The sequence below is a fragment of the Bubalus bubalis genome, chromosome 7 (genome assembly GCF_019923935.1).
Source record: "Bubalus bubalis isolate 160015118507 breed Murrah chromosome 7, NDDB_SH_1, whole genome shotgun sequence".
NCBI lineage: Eukaryota > Metazoa > Chordata > Mammalia > Artiodactyla > Bovidae > Bubalus > Bubalus bubalis.
This window is the reverse complement of record NC_059163.1, coordinates 1924274-1942984: the sequence shown is the minus strand read 5'-3', so window position 1 is coordinate 1942984 and position 18711 is coordinate 1924274. Positions and strand designations below refer to the sequence as shown.

General features: G+C 42.8%; 1 protein-coding gene across 10 annotated transcripts in view; it reads right to left on the bottom strand.

Annotated features, from left to right (window-relative positions):
- ADD1 (adducin 1) overlaps positions 1 to 15697 on the bottom strand; it is a 90882-nt gene extending 75185 nt beyond the window's left edge. For 4 of the 10 annotated variants that reach the window (XM_025289585.3, XM_025289584.3, XM_025289591.2 and 1 more), the window contains exon 1: positions 15501 to 15694. The gene's annotated coding sequence lies outside the window, so the exon portion shown is untranslated. Of the gene's footprint in view, positions 1 to 15069; positions 15211 to 15500 lie in introns of those variants that run through there. The other 6 variants (XM_025289579.3, XM_025289588.2, XM_025289587.3 and 3 more) reach the window with 5 other exon arrangements.
- Positions 15698 to 18711: the final 3014 nt, after the last annotated feature.

Genomic DNA, 18711 nt, shown 5'->3' with positions numbered 1-18711 from the left:
GCATTTGCATTTTCAAAGAGTTTTCACAACATGTGACAGAAAAAACTGAGGCTAGGCGCAGATACGTGAGTTCATCACGCAGTGCTGGGTAACCCTCAGGGACCCTGCAGTAAGCTCACACCTCCTGACTGAAGAGCTGCTCCCTCCTTAGCACCACACTGCTGGTCTCCTCCACAAGAAAGGGCAAGCAACAGCATGCAGATGAGAAAACCTGCTTCTCAAAAAAAAGAAAAGAAAACCTGCTTCTCAGGTGAGGCGCTCCCTGAATCATTCCCAATGAGCCAAACCATAAGGCAAATTTAAATTAAGCCTTACCAAATTAAGAGAAGGGGAGAACAAGTGTAAGAGGCAGGATATTCTAAAGGGCCCTCCCAAAGGACAGCCGCCTCCTCCTATGGATACACAGAAAGTTGCCAGCTGCAGAGACACACAGGGAGCCAGAATCTACTGCCCCTGGCCCCTGAGGGCACCCCGGCTGTTATCTGCATGTGCCTGTGGGATTGATCCCAATCTCAGCCTGAGGCCCACAGGCCCCTGGAGCTCCCAAGGCCTCGGTGCAGAGCTGAAAAGGGGACAGCATTTGGGGGCACATATTTCTATGGTTAATTGTATAAACCCCTTTTCCAACCTCCTGAAATAGTTTATAGGCTTATAATATTTTTGGTAATAAGGTTCAGAAATATGCTTAATAATTATATTAGTAATATATAACAGCCACTTCCTAGGTAGCATTTAATTCATTTAAACCTCATCAGTTCAGTTTAGTCACTCAGTCATGTCCAGCTCTTTGCGACCCCATGGACTGCAGCACACCAGGCCTCCCTGTCCCTCACCAGCTCCTGGAGTTTCCTCAAACTCATGTCCACTGACGCAGTGATGCCATCCAACCATCTCATCCTCTTGCGACCCCTTCTCCTCCCACCTTCAATCTTTCCCAGCTTCAGGGACTTATCCAGTGAGTCAGTTCTCACTGACTTTGGCCACATCAGGTGGCCAAAGTATTGAAGTTTCAGATTCAGCATCAGTCCTTCAGGAGTGATTTCCTTCAGGATCGACTGGCTAGAGCTCCTTGCAGTACAAGGGGCTCTCAAGAGTCTTCTCCAGCACCACAGTTCGAAAGCATCAATTCTTCGGCGCTCAGCCTTCTTTACGGTCCAACTCTCACATCCACACATGAATACTGGAAAAACCATCACTTTGACTAGACAGATCTTTGTCAGCAAAGTAATGTCTCTGCTTTTCAATATGCTGTCTAGGCTGGTCCTAGCTTTTCTTCCAAGGAGCAAGCCTCTTTTCATTTCATGGCTGCAGTTACCATCGGCAGTAATTTTGGAGCGCAAAAAAAGTCTCTCACTGTTTCCATTGTTTCTCCATCTATTTCTCATGGAGTGATGGGACCAGATGCCATGCCGGATGCCATGATCTTAGTTTTCTGAATGTTGAGTTTTAAGCCAGCTTTTTCACTCTTTCACTTTCATCAAGAGATTCTTTAGTTTCTCTTCACTTTCTGCCATAAGTTCAGTTCAGTCACTCAGTCATGTCCGACTCTTTGCACCCCATGAACTGCAGCACACCAGGCCTCCCTGTCCATCACCAACTCCCGGAGTCCACCCAAACCCATGTCCATTGAGTCATTGATGCCATTCAACCATCTCATCCTCTGTTGTCCCCTTCTCCTCCTGCCCTCAACCTTTCCCAGCATCAGGGTCTTTTCAAATGAGGCAGCTCTTCACATCAGGTGGATTTCAGCTTCAGCATCAGTCCTTCCAAAGAACACCCAGGACTGATCTCCTTTAGGATGGACTGCTTGGATATCCTTGCAGTCCAAGGGACTCTCAAGAGTCTTCTCCAACACCACAATTCAAAAGCATCAATTCTTCAGCATTCAGCTTTCTTTATAGTCCAACTCTCACATCCATGCATGACCACTGGAAAAACCATAGCCTTGACTAGACAGACCTTTGTTCGTCTCTGCTTTTCAACATGCTGTCTAGGCTGGTCATGACTTTCCTTCCAAGGAGTAAGTGTCTTCTAATTTCATGGCTGCAATCACCATCTGCAGTGATTTTGGAGTCCAAAAAAATAAAGTCATTCACTGTTTCCACTGTTTCTCCATCTACTTGCCATGAACTGATGGGACCGGATGCCATGATCTTAGTTTTCTGAATGTTGAGCTTTAAGTCAACTTTTTCACTCTCCTCTTTCACTTTCGTCAAGAGGCTCTTTAGTTCTTCTTTACTTTCTGCCATAAGGTGGTGTCACCTGTGTATCTGAGGTTGTTGATACTTCTCCCTGCCATCTTTTTTTTTTTTAGCTTTATAATAGTCTGTTTTAATATAAACAATTGTTGGAATCAATCAATGTCCATTTCGGGAAGCTTCTTGTCTGAATCCGAAGGCACAGCTGTGTCTGTACCCTGCTCAGCAGCCTGAGGCCCCAGGCTGTCTCCTTGTCCATCCCTGCAATCTTGATTCCAGCTTGTGCTTCACCCAGCCCGGCATTTTGAATGATGTACTCTGCATATAAGTTAAATAAGCAGAGTGACAATATACAGCCTTGACATACTCCTTTCCCAATTTGGAACCAGTCAGTTGTTCCATGTCTGCTTCTAACTGTTGCTTCTTGACCTGCATACAGATTTCTCAGGAGGCAGGTAAGGTGGTCTGGTATTTCCATCTCTTTAGGAACTTTTCACAGTTTGTTGTGATCTACACAGTCAAAGGCTTTGGTGTAATCAATAAAGCAGATGTTTTTCTGGAATAATCTTGCTTTTTCTATGACCCAGCAGATGTTGGCAATTTGATCTCTGGTTCCTCTGCCTTTTCTAAATCCAGCTTAAACCTCATAATAACTGTAAGACAGGTACCATGATGTTACACATACACACTTTCTTATGTGGGGAATACAAGCAGTTGGTGGGTGTACAAACTGGTACAGCTCCTTAGAAGGGTAATTTGGAGACAGCTATGCAAATTAAAGGGAGTCTTTTGGACAGCAAAGAGATCAAACCAGTGAATCCTAAGGGAAATCAACCCTGAATACTCGATGGAAAGACTAATGCTAAAGATGAAGCTCCAGTATTTTGGTCATCTGATGAGAACAGCTGACTCACTGCGAAAGTCCCTAATGCTGGGAAAGACTGAGAACAGGAGGAGAAGAGGGCGTCAGAGAATGAGATGGCTGTATGGCATCATCAATGCAATGTACATGAACTTGGGCAAACTTTGGAGATGGTGAGGGACAGAGGACTCACATGCTATAGTTCATGGGGTGGCAAAGAGTCCGACACGACTGGGCAACTGAACAACATGCAAACCATCCTTGGGCCGAGCAGTTTCACTTCCGAGCTGATATCTACTCATAGACTTCACAGTGCCCAAAGACACGGAATACTAACCTTAAAAAGCTCATAACAGTAAAAATCTGGAAACAAATACCTACCAATACAGCAGTGATTATATAAATTATGTAAGTAAAAGAAAAAACCTGAGACTATTAAAGAGAATGATATAGATTTGTGTGCTGCTATTGAGCATTTGCCAAGATGTATTAAAGAGAAACAAAATCAGTATCGTTATGTATAACAATTTTAACAATTTATTTTTTAAAGGAGGTATGTACAGACCACCACTCCATCTGTGTGCTCTTGGGCAAGTTTCTTAACTTGCCTCATGGCTTCCTCGTCTGCAAAATGGTACAATAATACTCCCCACAGAGTGCACAATAAAAATTACCTGTGGCTATGGCTATAACTTAATAATTATTTAATAATGATACTACCACTACTAATACTAATTTTGTCATGATTAGATGGGCTCCACCAAAAAAAAATCACTTCATATCTGCACTACGCAGTGCCAGGCACTAGGCAGGTATAAGGGGCACTGCCAACAGCACCTGCCCTGCTCCCTCATCTAGTTCACAGCCCATAAGGGCTTTCTTTTCCCAGATGTCTAGCCTACATTACCTGCCCCCACCAACAGGCAACAAGAAACCGCAGACAGTAGGATGGGTCTCCACTGCCCAAACGCTCTCCCCCAGATGCACACAGATTCCATCTCTAACCAAAGGCCAGCTCCTCAGAGAAGCCCCCCTCCCTCCATCACAACAGACCCTGCTGCCATCATCCTCCACCCCGTCTGCTTCTGTGCTCCACAGCAGGGACTACTACCGACAGTCGACCTTTATTACTTCATCTCTCACTCTAGAACTGAGGCTCCCAAGACAGGGACATGCATCTTACCCCCTTGCTCTGTTCATCGTGCCTACAGCAGTCCCCAGCACAAAACAGGTGCTCAATAACTATACGTGAAGAAATGGGACTCCAAGTTAATGAACGCTACAGAATGGAAAATATCCTTGCAAAATAACATTTTAAAAATTACTGTTGTCACTTTATCCTGGCAGAGTAGGTTTTCAAGATACTGTTCAGTTAAAATTTAAGTGTCCTCCAGACTCCACTCCTACTGCATTTAAAAATACTATTTTTTCCCATGTAGGAAAAATGCTTTTTTCTTATGTATATTTTAAATTAATATAAAATCATATCAAATTATGCTCAACACTTTTAAGCTAACAGATATCAAAAACAATGTTATACCTTAGGTACAACAATTGTTTAAAAAGGTACTTCTGGAATAAAGCTCAAAGGGCAAATGAAATTAAACCTGCTTCCCTTCACTCCTTCCAACTCAAGCCTCCTGTACGTAGGTCAGAACAAGCATGAACTATTAAACAGCTCTGTTAAAGTTTAATATTATGCTTTATGTCAAAGTTCCTAAATATTTTAAATATTTGAAAGAGCCATGTGACAGCTAGTAAGCACTGAACAAACTGAGCACGTATCAGCATATTTAATCTGCTACTTAACCCACTCTCAGATTCAGCTTTTAAAACCTCAGACTAAAGGAAATTCAAAAAAGGACAGCCCTCTACTTACCAAAATAACTTGCCAAAGCATAGGGGAAAATAAAAACAAAATGCTCTATCAGATTCACAGGTAAAGCAGGTAAAATGTTGCTGTTACTGTTGCTTCAGTGACTTTCCATTCTCAAGGAGGCTAAGTGAAGTCGCTCAGTTGTGCCAGACCCTCTGCGACCCCATGGACTGTAACCTGCCAGGCTACTCCATCCATGGGATTTTCCAGGCAAGAGCACTGGAGTGAGCTGCCACTTCCTTCTCCACAGGAGGCTAGGAGTTTATGTAAAAGAAAATGTTGCCATTCACCATCTACAACATAGTAAAATTTTAAAGTCCTACTGCTAACAAAACAGAGCAAACAAGGCTTAAGAATGTTTATAGGAAGAAATAATGATTCAGAACCCAACAATGCAAAATTCACAACATCTGCAATCCAATAAAAAATTGCCCAACAAGCAAAGAAGCAGAAAAACAAGATCCATATTGGAGATATAAATCAATCAAACTAACCGAAAACTGAAAGTCAAGTTAAAATTAGTGGACAAGGTCACTAAAACAGTACAACTATATTACATACATTCAAAACCTCAAGTAGAAAGATGGAAGATATAAAAATGACACAAATTGAAATTCTAAAGATGAAAGCTACACCCTGTAAGATGAACATTTACACTGAACAAGATTAATGGTAGATTAAACACTGTACAAGAGAGTAGTGAATTTGAAGACAAAGCAATTAAAAAAAAAAGCAAAGGAAAAAGACAACCAAATAAATGAACAGAGCATCCCTCAGCTGTTGGTCAACTTTAAATAATCCAACATGAATGGAACTGCAGTTCTCAAAGACAACATCGAGAAGCAAATATACATGAAAAGATAATGACCAAAATTTTCTCAAGTATGATGAACAAACCCACAGATCTATAAATCTGGATCTATAAATTTGGTTCTATAAACCCAGAGATCCAAGAAAGCTGCTCAATGAACCTCAAGCACAAGAAACATGAAAAAAAAAAAAAAAAGAAAAACCCACTGAATTCAAAAGCACATCAAGGGACTCTCCTGGTAGTCCAGTGGCTAAGGTTCCTTGCTCCCAAGGCAGGAGGCCTGGGTTCAACTTCTAGTCAGGGAACTAGATCCCACATGCCACAACCAAAGATCCTGCATGCCACAACTAAGAACTGGTATGGTCAAATAAAGAAAGAAATTAAAGAAATAATTAAAGAAATTAAAGAAATAATTGAAATTAAAGTGTTTTAATCAAAATCAAATTGCCAACATCAGCTGGATCATGGAAAAAGCAAGAGAGTTTCAGAAAAACATCTATTTCTGCTTTATGGACTATGCCAAAGCCTTTGACTGTGTGGATCACAATAAACTGGAAAATTCTGAAAGAGATGGGAATACCAGACCACCTGACCTGCCTCTTGAGAAACCTATACGCAGGTCAGGAAGCAACAGTTAGAACTGGACATGGAGCAACAGACTGGTTCCAGATAGGAAAAGGAGTACATCAAGGCTGTATATTGTCACCCTGCTTATTTAACTTATATGCAGAGTACATCATGAGAAACGCTGGGCTGGAAGAAGCACAAGCTGGAATCAAGATTTCCAGGAGAAATATCAATCACCTCAGATATGCAGATGATACCACCCTTATGGCAGAACGTGAAGAGGAACTAAAAAGCCTCTTGATGAAGGTGAAAGAGGAGAGTGAAAAAGTTAGCTTAAAACTCAACATTCAGAAAACGAAGATCACGGCATCTGGTCCCATCACTTCATGGGAAATAGATGGGGAAATAGTGGAAAAAGTGTCAGACTTTATTTTTGGGGGCTCCAAAATCACTGCAGATGGTGATTGCAGCCATGAAATTAAAAGACACTTATTCCTTGGAAGGAAAGTTATGACCAACCTAGATAGCATATTGAAAAGCAGAGACATTACTTTGCCAACAAAGGTCTGTCTAGTCAAGGCTATGGTTTTTCCAGTGGTCATGTATGGATGTGAGAGTTGGATTGTGAAGAAAGCTGAGCGCCGAAGAATTGATGCTTTTGAACTGTGGTGTTGGGAGAAGACTCTTGAGAGTCCCCTGGACTGCAAGGAGATCCAACCAGTCCATTCTGAAGGAGATCAGCCCTGGGATTTCTTTGGAAGGAATGATGCTAAAGCTGAAACTCCAGTACTTTGGTCACCTCATGTAAAGAGTTGACTCATTGGAAAAGACTCTGATGCTCGGAAGGATTGGGGGCAGGAGGAGAAGGGGACGACAGAGGATGAGATGGCTGAATGGCATCACTGACTTGATGGGCATGAGTCTGAATGAACTCCGGGAGTTGGTGATGGGCAGGGATTCATGGGGTCGCAAAGAGTTGGACACGACTGAGCGACTGAACTGAACTAAACCTCTCATTTGGCCAGATGAGCTACAATATGTATAGCATAGCTTTTTCAGCACAATCTTTCACACCCAAAGGCATGAGATAAGTAATAGTTGGGGGTGCATTTAAGAGGAGTTAACGCAACATTAGTAATGATTCCTCTCTCGTTTTTGCCCTCAAATATATTCTAAATATGTGATAATAACTCAACACACTTAAAAAAAAAAAAAAACACACACACTTAAGCAGCACCTATAGCTTACAAAGTACTTTTTAATTTAATCATCATACCAATTTTTTTTTAATATTAATTTTTATTTATTGGCTGCATTGGGTTGTGGTACACAGGCTCTCCACTTGCACCTCCAGAGCATGCAGGCTTAGTTACTATACGGCATGTGGGATCTTAATTCCCTGACCAGGAATTGAACTCATGTCCCCTGAACTGCAAGGTGGACGCTTAACCCTTGGACCACCAGGGAAGTCCCAAATCATCATACCAATTCTTTGAAGTACTTATGAAGGGCATTATCATACCCACTGTACAAATGGGGAAACTGAAGTTCAAAAAAGGGAAGTGATGTGTCCAAGGATGTGAGGTGGAGAAAGTGATGAAGGTGAGGGTAGAAAAGGAGTTTTGCCATTTCCTGGGTTCTTCCTCTGGGCCAGGTACAATGCTAGCTTAAGATTAATCTAGCAAAATTTGCGGCAACAGGGAGGGACCTAGAAATGATCATACTAAGTGAGGTTAAGACAGAAAGACAAATACCATATATCACTTATATGCCAAATCTAAAAAGATAATAATAATGAACTTATTTACAAAAAAGAAACAGATTCACAGACTTCAAAAACAAACTTACGGTTACCAAAAGGGAAAGGGGGGAGATAAGTTTGGAGTTTGGGATTAACATATACACACTACCATATATAAAATTATCAGCAAGGACCTACAGTATGACACAGAGAACTCTACTGAATATTCTGCATTAACCTATGTCGGAAAAGAATCTGGAAAAAAAAGGATACATGTATAACAACCATTTTCCTGTACACGTGAAACTAGCGCAACACTGTAAATCAACTATACTCCAAAATAAAATAAAAAGTAAACTCAATAAAAGATCTATTTAGTGAAGAAAGGTAAACAACTAGGTATAACCAGGTCTTTCTAACTCCAAGTAGTGCTCACTATTAAACCACAGCTGAAATGTATTATCTAAAGGACAAACATTCATTCTGGGTTAGAACTAGAATAATGAAGCTGAAACTTCTACTCAAAGAAAAGTAAAGCAGATTTCCTGAACAATGGGGAGTCTTTATTTCATTTACTATAATGGATAAAGCCCAGAACGATAGCTCTGCAGCCAATATCATGTGGCATCTCAGGACAGGGCTTCTCCTCCGTAGTTCCTTACTGCAGACCAAAGCAGGAAGCAACAAAACAAAGTCCACTGGCAAACAAAACAAATAAGGGCAGAAGGCAGATGTCTAACTTGGTCTAACGAAAAAATTTAAACTCCGGGCAGAAATCAGCAAATGATGCTCCACCTGAAGCCAAGTCCAGCCCACTGCCTATTTTTATAAGGACCACAAGCTTTGATTGATTTTTAAAGGCTAGAAAAAATAATATATGATGGACATGAAAATCAATTCAAATGTCAGCATCCATAAATAAGGTTTTATGGGACAGCCGTGTTACATACAAATGACCTATGGCTGCTTTCGTGCAACAGCAAAGCTGAATAGTTTAGCTGCAACAGAGATCATATAGCTCTCAAAGCCTAAGGAAAGACCTGGTGGCTCAGCTGGTAAAGAATTTGCCTGCAGTGCAAGAGACCTGGGTTCCATCCTTGGATCAGGAAGATCCCCTGGAGAAGGGAATGGCAACCCACTCCAGTATTCTTGCCTGGAGAATCTCATGGACAGAGGAGCCTGGTGGGAGCTCAAGTCCATGGGGTCAAAGAGAGTCGCACACGGCTGAGCGACTAACACTCACTCAAAGCCTAAAATATTTATTATCTGGCCCTTTACAAAAAGTCTGTCAGCTTCTGCTTTGAGGGAACAGATGAGCCTTTAATAATTTGCCATGAACTTTATTTCCCACAGCTAAGCTTCTAAAAAATTAACTGAAGATCACTAATGCAACAAATATTTCTTAAGGACCTGCTCTATTCCAGGCACTGTGCTGGCCTCAAGGACAGGAATAAACAAGGCAGAGCCTCTGCCCTCACGGGGAACACCGGAGCCCACAGTCATAACGAGGCGACTAGCGACAGGACTGAGGCAGTGCGCACAAGGCAGGCAACACAGCCTGGTGCTGCAGAGCGTCATCTCCAGAGTCAGACATCCTTGGTTTGAATCCCAGCTCCACCACCTCCTATGTGACCTTGGCAATCACTTAAACTTTCTTGGTTTTCCCATCTGATGAGATGAAAATAGTATCCACTCAATAGGATTGTTTTAAGGATTAAATTAGATAATATTGGGCTAGCAAAAAAAAAAAAAAAAAAAAATCATACAGGTTTTTCCATAACATCTTACGGAAACACCTGAACGAACTTTTTGGCTCCCACACATAAAAAGTACAATGGCTAGCACACAGTAAGTATTTAAAAAGATAAAAATTTAAGCTTATAAACTGGATTTAGAAAACCTGTGTTGCCACTTAAAAGCATATCCCTATTTTCAATAGTCATTTAAACAGAGGGAGTGACAGATATTGAAGGAAAGTCCAAAGGCATTTAACCACAATGTATGCACTCAATGTGGACTGTAACCCCACCTTCACAGCTCAGTAAAAAAAAATAATAATAATAAGAGCTAGACAGGTTCCAGAAGGCCACGTAAATGCAGCATAAACGGGCAAGTGGAAGAACGTAAGAAAGTGAGCTGGGAGATCATCCTAAGAAATCTGGGGGAGCTCTCCGACTCGGTGGTTAGGACTCAGTGCTCTCACTGCCAGGGGCCGGGGTTCAACCCTTGGTCAGGATCATTCCCCCAAGCCATAGGGCACAGACAGAAAAAAAAGAAGAAATTTGGATTTTGTTCTAAGTATAAAGGGAAGTCATTGGATTGATTTGTTTGTAAAATTCCTTAATTTATTCTGAGTACATAATCCAATTACATGAATCAAAACTCAAAAGGTTTATTTATGAGGTTATCCAGTAAAATGTAAGGCTTCTTCCCACTTCTATCCCACAGCCACATTGTTACCTAAAGGCAACTATTAATACTTTACTGGTCTTTGGGCAGTTTTAGCCAGGCAGACCATGATCTAATTTCCATTGTAGGTAAATCAGTCTGGCTGCCAGGTGGAGATTAAGCAGAAAGGACGGACCTGGGGGGACCAGCTGCAGGCTGCTGGGGTAGTCCAAGAGAGCTAGGGCAGCCACTGGGCCCCAGGTGCTAACAGCGGCGGTGGGACAGAAGCACTGATGCAGGACGTATTCTGAACGTGGAACTGAAAAAACTGACGTCAGCAGACAGCATTCATGACTACAGCTGTAAGCACTGGTTTTCACACACTGAAGTCTGCGGGTCTAGTATTTTAGACTTTAATGGCTAAATACTCACGAGTTCAGTGATTATGAAGACAGGTAATACATGCGAGAATAGATAACAGAAAAAGATTACTAAAACATGATCTTTACAATATTGGATTAATATTGTGTCAATGTGAATTAGATGATTTTATGTTAGAAATGACATTTTTGAAGCCAACTCCAAACTGTATTATTGCAGTTGAGGGACTGAAATAGCTACTATTAAAAAAGCAAAAAAAAAAAAAGTAAAAGTGAAATATTTTAACATCAGTATTGGCTAACTACCACATGAGAGAAGGCTGAAGTCTTCTCAACAGAACAGAATTCATTGTGAAGTACTTCTTACCATTCTGATCACTTTAAATGCATCAGAAAAATTTCACCAAGTTACAGTATAAGTGAAAAAAATAGCCATTAATTGACAAGAACATTCATTAAAAAGCAGTCATATCTTCCTGAATAAGTATGGCACAACCATATACAGGAGCACAATGCAACTGAAAGGAATGAGAAATATGTCTACACTAGAGTCTGGCACAGATGCCACATGTTAAGTGGGGAAAAAAGCCTGATGGCATTAGGGAAGCGCAAATCAAAACTACAAGATACCACCTCATATCCATTAGGATGACCACCATGGCTACTATCAAAAAAAAGGAAACAAATGTTCCCAAGGATGTGAAAAAATTGGAGTCCTTTTGCTCTACTGGTGGGAATATATCAATAAAATGGTACAGCCATTGTGGAAAACAGTACAATGGTTACTCAAAATTTTTTAAACAGAATTACCATCTGATCCAGCAATTCCATTCCTGAGTACATGACGCAAAGAACTGAAAGCAGGGTCTCAAGGAGGCATTCGTACATTCATGTTCATAGCAGCAGCATTCACAACTGCTGATTTGTGGAAGCAAAACAAATATTTGCAGAGGGATGAATGAATAAACAAGTGTGGTATTAACATACAATGGAATGTTATTCAGCCTTAAAAAAGAAGAAAATTCTGATACTTTCTATAACATGCATGAACCCTGAGAACACTATAAGTAAAATTAGGTCAGACAGAAAGACAAATACCACATGATTCCACTTATACATGGAACCTCAAAAGAAGACAAAAAGCAATTCCTTAGCCAGTATTTTATAATAACTATAAATGGTATATAACCAATACTCCAACAATTATTAAATAATAATTTAAAAATTATTTATCACTATACTGTATACCTGTAACTTACATATTTCTTCAATTTGAAAAAAAAAAAGAAAAAGCAATTCCTAAACATTGAATACAAAATAAAAAACAAAAGAACACTACACATCCAGTGGTAGCAAAATCATGCAGTAACTACTCTAAGCAACTTTAAAACACAATAATTTGACTGACTACGTATTCCAAATAAGAATACAAAAAACCCTCTTAAACACCTTTTATTAGTTGGTGGTAGTGTTCATATTATTCTTCTGATACTGAAATACAGTGCAGGATAAAACAATGAGTAATTAGAGTCAAGACGTTTGTCTTAGAAGAAAAAAGAGACACATATAAGATTAAAAAGGTTAAACAGAATTCTGTCATCTTGCTTTACAACTAAAAGTGTCAGTAATCCGCCATGTGTGCACTGAAAAGACCTAGAAATAATGATCAACTTAGCAGCAATAAACAACTCCATGGCACAGACTGTAATTACTAAATGTTATTTATTCATTAAAAAAAATCAAGCCCACTTGGAGAAATGATGATTCCAGGGCTGGGACAAAAAATGTACAACATGAGCCTGGTGTGGTTTGTCATACCAGAAAAAAGAGCAATCAAAGACTTGTGTCTAAAGGATTTAGGAGCCAATTTGAACAGATTTCTATTACACAATGATGGAACAATTTGAGTCTCAATAAGGATCTACGATGAACTGAACCATATAAATACGTTTAAATCCATGAATTCACAATGACACAAATACATATACACAACTCACTGGCTACTTTCAGAGGATGCCAACTCATTATTTTGAAAACTAATATAAAATGTAGCAGGCTTTAGCATTTATCTTGCCTTTCCTAAGAGAGTTACAATTCAAGATAACCAAATAACGAAGGAAGGGAAATTGCTCTTTATAGAAATATTCCAGCTAATAAATGATGAAGTTATATAATTAAAATATCAACATTTTTAATACCTAATGAAAGAATAACTCTAAACATTGAGCATTAAGGGATCCAAACATGAAGAAAGACTACTTGCAGCAACACTGATTGACCTAAAGATTATCATACTAAGTGCAGCAAGACAAGGAAAGACATCGTATGATATCACTTCAGCGAAATCTAAAAAATTATACAAATGAACTTATTTACGAAACAGAAACAGACTCACAGACTAAACAAATTTATAGCTGCCAAAGGGGAAAGAGGGGGCAGAATAAATTGGAGATTTGGGATTAACAGATACACATTACTATATAAAAAATAGATTTAAAAGTACCTACCATACAGCACAAGGAACTATATTCAATATCTTTTAATAACTTATAATGGAAAGAAGCTGAAGAGAATATGTATTTGATTACACATGATATATATACCTCAAACACTATAAATCATCTATACTTCAATTTAAAAGACTACTAATCCTTATCTGCTACTAACCTATAAAGTCTTCTTGCCAAAAATAAATCAAACCTGAATCTGATAATGCCTTTAGCTCTAACTAAATTACATTACGTTTACAGCAAATACTATGTAGATAAACTACAAAACAGAATAAAATCCAGACTGTGAGTAATTCCACAGGACAAACCAACAATTTCAACAACAAATAAATCACAAGCGACAACAAAAGATGGAGGGGGAGCCTATAGATTAAAACATATCACAACGTACGCATTTGGATCCTGATTCAAACTGTTAAAAATCAAGAAAATATTCATACAGAAATATTTAACAGCTAAAATCATATGACATCTTGAGTATGAGGATACAGGTAAAGCAAAACTAGCCATAAGTAAAGTAACTACTGAAGCTAGATGAGGGTAGAGAGGTTTATTATACTAGTCTCTCTACATGGGAAGAATTAAACATGTAAAAATAAATAAAAGGTTCAATTTAATCTCTAAGTTTCACATAATAAAAATGTCTTTTTAATATTAGCTCTCAAACTGTTAAAAATTATGACAATCAAGAAAATGTTAAACCGGTTGGATATCTGATTATTTTTTTTAATTTTTTTAAAGTATCTTTTAAAGCACTTCAGTATTTACTGATTCAATACAAGGACAACTTGAAAGAACTAAAGACTAATAATCATCTAAAGAAACACCTTTTATAGCAAAATCAGTAACAAGTGAATACCAAACAAAACCTTACCAGTATCAGACAACATCAAAGAGTTAAAGGAAAAAAAATGGCTAGCTGTATAAATTATATTTTAGAGAGGAAACTATCCCACCTTTTGAAGACTGGGTAGAATTTAGATTCATGTCTTTCGGTAAGCCTCTGTAACTGAAACCACACAAGTAATTTGTCCTGCTGTAAACCACATCAAAACTCTGAAAAACAGTTGGGACTGCCAAAACCATTCACTTCCTTAAAAAACAACTTTACCATTCTAGTGTAACGCACAATCAGAATACCAAGATTCTGGATTTAAATAACTAATTTACACGTGGGCTGGCACTTGCCCGCTAACTAAAGACCCCAGCTGTACAATCCCACCCTCATACAATTCATCTTTGCCTGGGGTGCCCTCCCCTCTCTGGCGCTCATCGACTCCAACTTCACTGGGCGCCTTCACTGATGTGTTTAAGACGACAGAGTAGACCTTTCAACAGCTTATTTCCTATCATTAAGAAGTAACATTTTTCACCCGCAAAAAAAAAAAAAAAAAAATCCTTCTCTAACTTACGAGCAGCATTGCATACAACGCTCAGCTATGTTTTTGGCCCGTGCGGATATGACAAATTGCTTTCTGTCACTTGGGCATAAAATCATATGGTCACACCACTGCTGGCAGTTTCAGGTTAACCAAAAAAATACTTATTTTAAGGTAAGAATGCATGAAGTGAACGCAAAAGCTTACGACATCTCCTGACCATGAATTACTCGAGCAAAAATACAACGGTTAACAGGCAAGAGACCCTCTGACACTCCCCGAGACGAAAAAGAAAGGAAAGAGAGGGCGAGGAGCAATAGCCCCTTCCCTAATCAAGTTGCAGGACAGCCCTATTACCGTCCGCAGGCAGATGTGGCTTCTCTCTCACGGCAGAAGCTGTTGTTTTCTTAAAAAAAAAAAAAGAGCAGACGGCTGGCAGGATCCGGATGCCCGCGTCTGCCTGCGTCTGTGCACGAACCCTGGAGCCGCTGGCACCGCGGGGCCACGGGCCGGGCCACCGTCCAGCCCGCGCCCTCCTTCTCCACAGGGACCCCCGAAGCCCACCACCCAGCCCACCGACAAGCTGTCCAGCCGTCTCCACAGACCAGCCCCTGGGGCCAAGGGTCTGCAGGATATAGGCACCCCCCACCCCGCCTCCGCCCTTCAAGGCCGACGGCCGAAAGGCGGGGACCCCTCCCAAGGCGGCCCCCGCCCTCCGTGCCGCAGCCGAAGGCCCGCCGCTCTGCCTGCAGCCCCGAGCCCGCCGCCGCGCTGCGCACCAGCCTCACCTCAGAGGCGAATGGCGGGCAGCGCGAAGGCTCCTAGGTCCCAGTGCGACAGCCGCCCGTCCGCTCCGGCGACTCCGGCTCCGGCTCCGCCCCCTGTCCGCCGCGCGAACCCCGGCCCGCAGCCCCGGCCCGCCCGGCCTCCCGCCCCCTCAGCCCTCCTCACAGCCCCAGCCGCCCGAGCTGGGTGCGGCCTGCGGCGCCGCAGCCCATCAACGCGCCACCCCATAGGCCCAGCCCTTGCCGCACCTCCCAGCAACCCGTGCTGCTATTGGCTGGGCGCGGGCGGCGCCGCGGGGCGGGGCCTGAGCGGGCGGGGTTGCCGCCTGTTGGCAGAGTCGGTCTTCGGCCGCCCAGCCCCGGCCTGGACCGGGCGGGGTCCAGCGCGTGGGGACGGTCGCTCGCAGGCCCACAGGCCTCGTCGCTGAGACAGGTCGGGCCGGCGTGCCGGCGGCGCCCGCTCACCCGAAGCCGCTCGGCCACTCATTCATTGTCGATGGTGAGGCTCTTGGAAGCCTCATTCATTTGTCGTTGGTCAGGCTCTTGGACGGAGAAGGCAATGGCACCCCACTCCAGTACTCTTGCCTGGAAAATCCCATGGATGGAGGAACCTGGAAGGCTGTAGTCCATGGGGTCGCGGAGAGTCGGACACGACTGAGCGACTTCACTTTCACTTTTCACTTTCACGCATTGGAGGAGGAAATGGCAACCCACTCCAGTGTTCTTGCCTGGAGAATCCCAGGGACGGGGCAGCCTGTTGGGCTGCCGTCTATGGGGTCGCACAGAGTCGGACACGACTGAAGTGACTTCACTTCACTTAGGCTCTTGGAGGGCAGGTTTGCAGGAAGCGCAGGAGCTCGCTCCAAAGGATCCGTTCCAGGCCCTTCTCGGCCTAAGGCCCCAGGCCTCTCCCTGCCCGACTCACCCACTCTTCCAGTGGATGGACTCTGCCCCTGTGCCCAGTCTGTGCTCCTGTGCCCAGAGTTTGGGGCCGGGCTGGCAGCCAGGGTGGGGCCAAGACAGTGAGACCTGTGGATCCTGATAAGGCTCCGTCGATGCGGCCGCTGCCTGATGCCCGGAGCCTGGCGTGCTGATGCTGGATGAGCAAGAGCACCAGGGACCTTCGCAGAACCAGGGCATCGGTGAGACCAGGCCATCTGCCAGTGACCTGGAGGCGCCTCCCCAAACTGCCCCTCCTGTTGGTCTCATAGGAGTCCCCAGAAGACGCAGGAGCCATATGGGCCAGCTCCCTTTATACCCATAGAAAGTTGAGGCCCAGAGCTGGGCAGTGAAGGAATAGTGTGGAATCCAGGCCTGCCCTCCCAGCAGGGTCCTCCTTGGCCTGGTCTGCAGAAGGGTCAGGGACACTCTCCGTGGATAAGAGACAGCGACCTCTGATCTCCTGGATGCGGACTTGTCTCAAGACAAGACTCACAATTCTGCATCACTCACTTTGTTTCCCTTTCACCCAACAAAAGAGCCTGGCCCACAGGAGATGTCAGTGGGGGCTTGCTGAAGGGAGGGGAGTAGATGACCACTGAGCACGTTAAGTGGTGACACAGAAGATATGAAAAAGACCCAGGTCAAACAAAGGTGAAAAGTATAAGGTGAGACGCAGCAACATGGCCTGATAAGCACAGGGACTCAGACTCCCAGAGCCAGAGGGTGAGTTGAGAAGAACAGTCTGGAATGCGTGGTGGGAAAGGGAGTATCAGTGTGGCTTTGAGGCCAACTGCAGCAGTGGGGGCCACACAGTTTATCCCTCTATCCATCGTCCGGAAGTTCTCCCAGGTACGTGGACCAGTGAAAACACTGAAGAGTCCATGTCTCAATGGACTGAACTGAATGTGAGAAACATTAAGTGGATCTGAGCCCTTCAAGGGGTGGACTTAGTTGCCACTGGTGCCCAGCGCACATCCCTGTTCTGGGTGGGTGCTACAAGTGGTCCGCTCTCCAGGTGCTGTGAGTGTGAGCTGCTAGTTGCCACGGACCCCCTTTCTCCAGAGTGCTGCCTCCCCCAGGAGGTTATCTCCCTACCTGGACAATACCTGGCTGACCTGGGGTACAAAAGGCTGGTCCCTTCAAAGCAAAACCAACTAGGTAGAACAGTCATACTCCAGATTCCCTTGCTGCTGCTGCTGCTGCTGCTAAGTCGCTTCAGTCGTGTCCAACTCTGTGCGACCCCATAAACGGCAGCCCACCAGGCTCCCCCGTCCCTGGGATTCTCCAGGCAGGAGCACTGGAGCGGGTCCAGATTCCCTTAGGTCCAGGTTAAAGCTACCCTCCAGCTGAACCACCTCTTCCCCTTGTTCTTCCCTTTGCACTATCCTAATTCCCCCATTCAGCTTATCCTGAGAACATTCCCTCAATAAATCACTTGCACAAGATTCCTCTTCAAGTTTTGCTTCTGAAGAACCCAATCTTAAGAAAACTGCATATAAGAAACACTATCTACACGTTAACACCAAAAAAGTATACAACCCAATTAAGGAATGGGCAAAAGACTTGAACAGACATTTCTCCAAAGATATATAGATGGCCAATAAGCACATGAAAAGATGCGCAACATCATTAAGCATTAAAAAATTGCAAATCAAAACCACCATGAGATACCATTTAACATCCATTAGGATTGCCATTTTATTTTTAAAAAAAAAGAAAATAAGTATTGACAAGGAGTGGAGAAATTGGAACGCTTGTGCGTTGCTGGTGGAAATGTAAAATGATGCAATCAGTGGGGAAAATGGTGTGGTGGTTCTTCAAAAAGTTAAGGAATTACCATATGCCATAGCAATTCCACTTCGTGGTATATATGAGACTAACATTTGTACATGCATGTTCACAGCAGTATTATTAACCATAAACAAAAGGAGGAAGCAACTTAACTGTCTTTGATAGACTGATAAACAATATGTGGTCTGTCCATACAATGGAATAATATTCAGCCTTAAAAAGGAAATTCTGCCATCGGCTACAATATGAATCTTAAAAGACATAATGCTAAGTGAAACAAGTCAGTCACAAAAACACAAATTATGATTCCACTTGTATGAGGGCCTTGCCAGCGGCCAGTGAAAGTCAGTCACGTCCAACTCTGCGACCCCATGGAGTATACAGCCCGTGGAATTCTCTAGGCCAGAATACTGGAGTGCGGGACTTGAGTAGTCAAATTCATAAGACAGAAAGCAGACAGTGTTGCCAGGGGCAACACTGG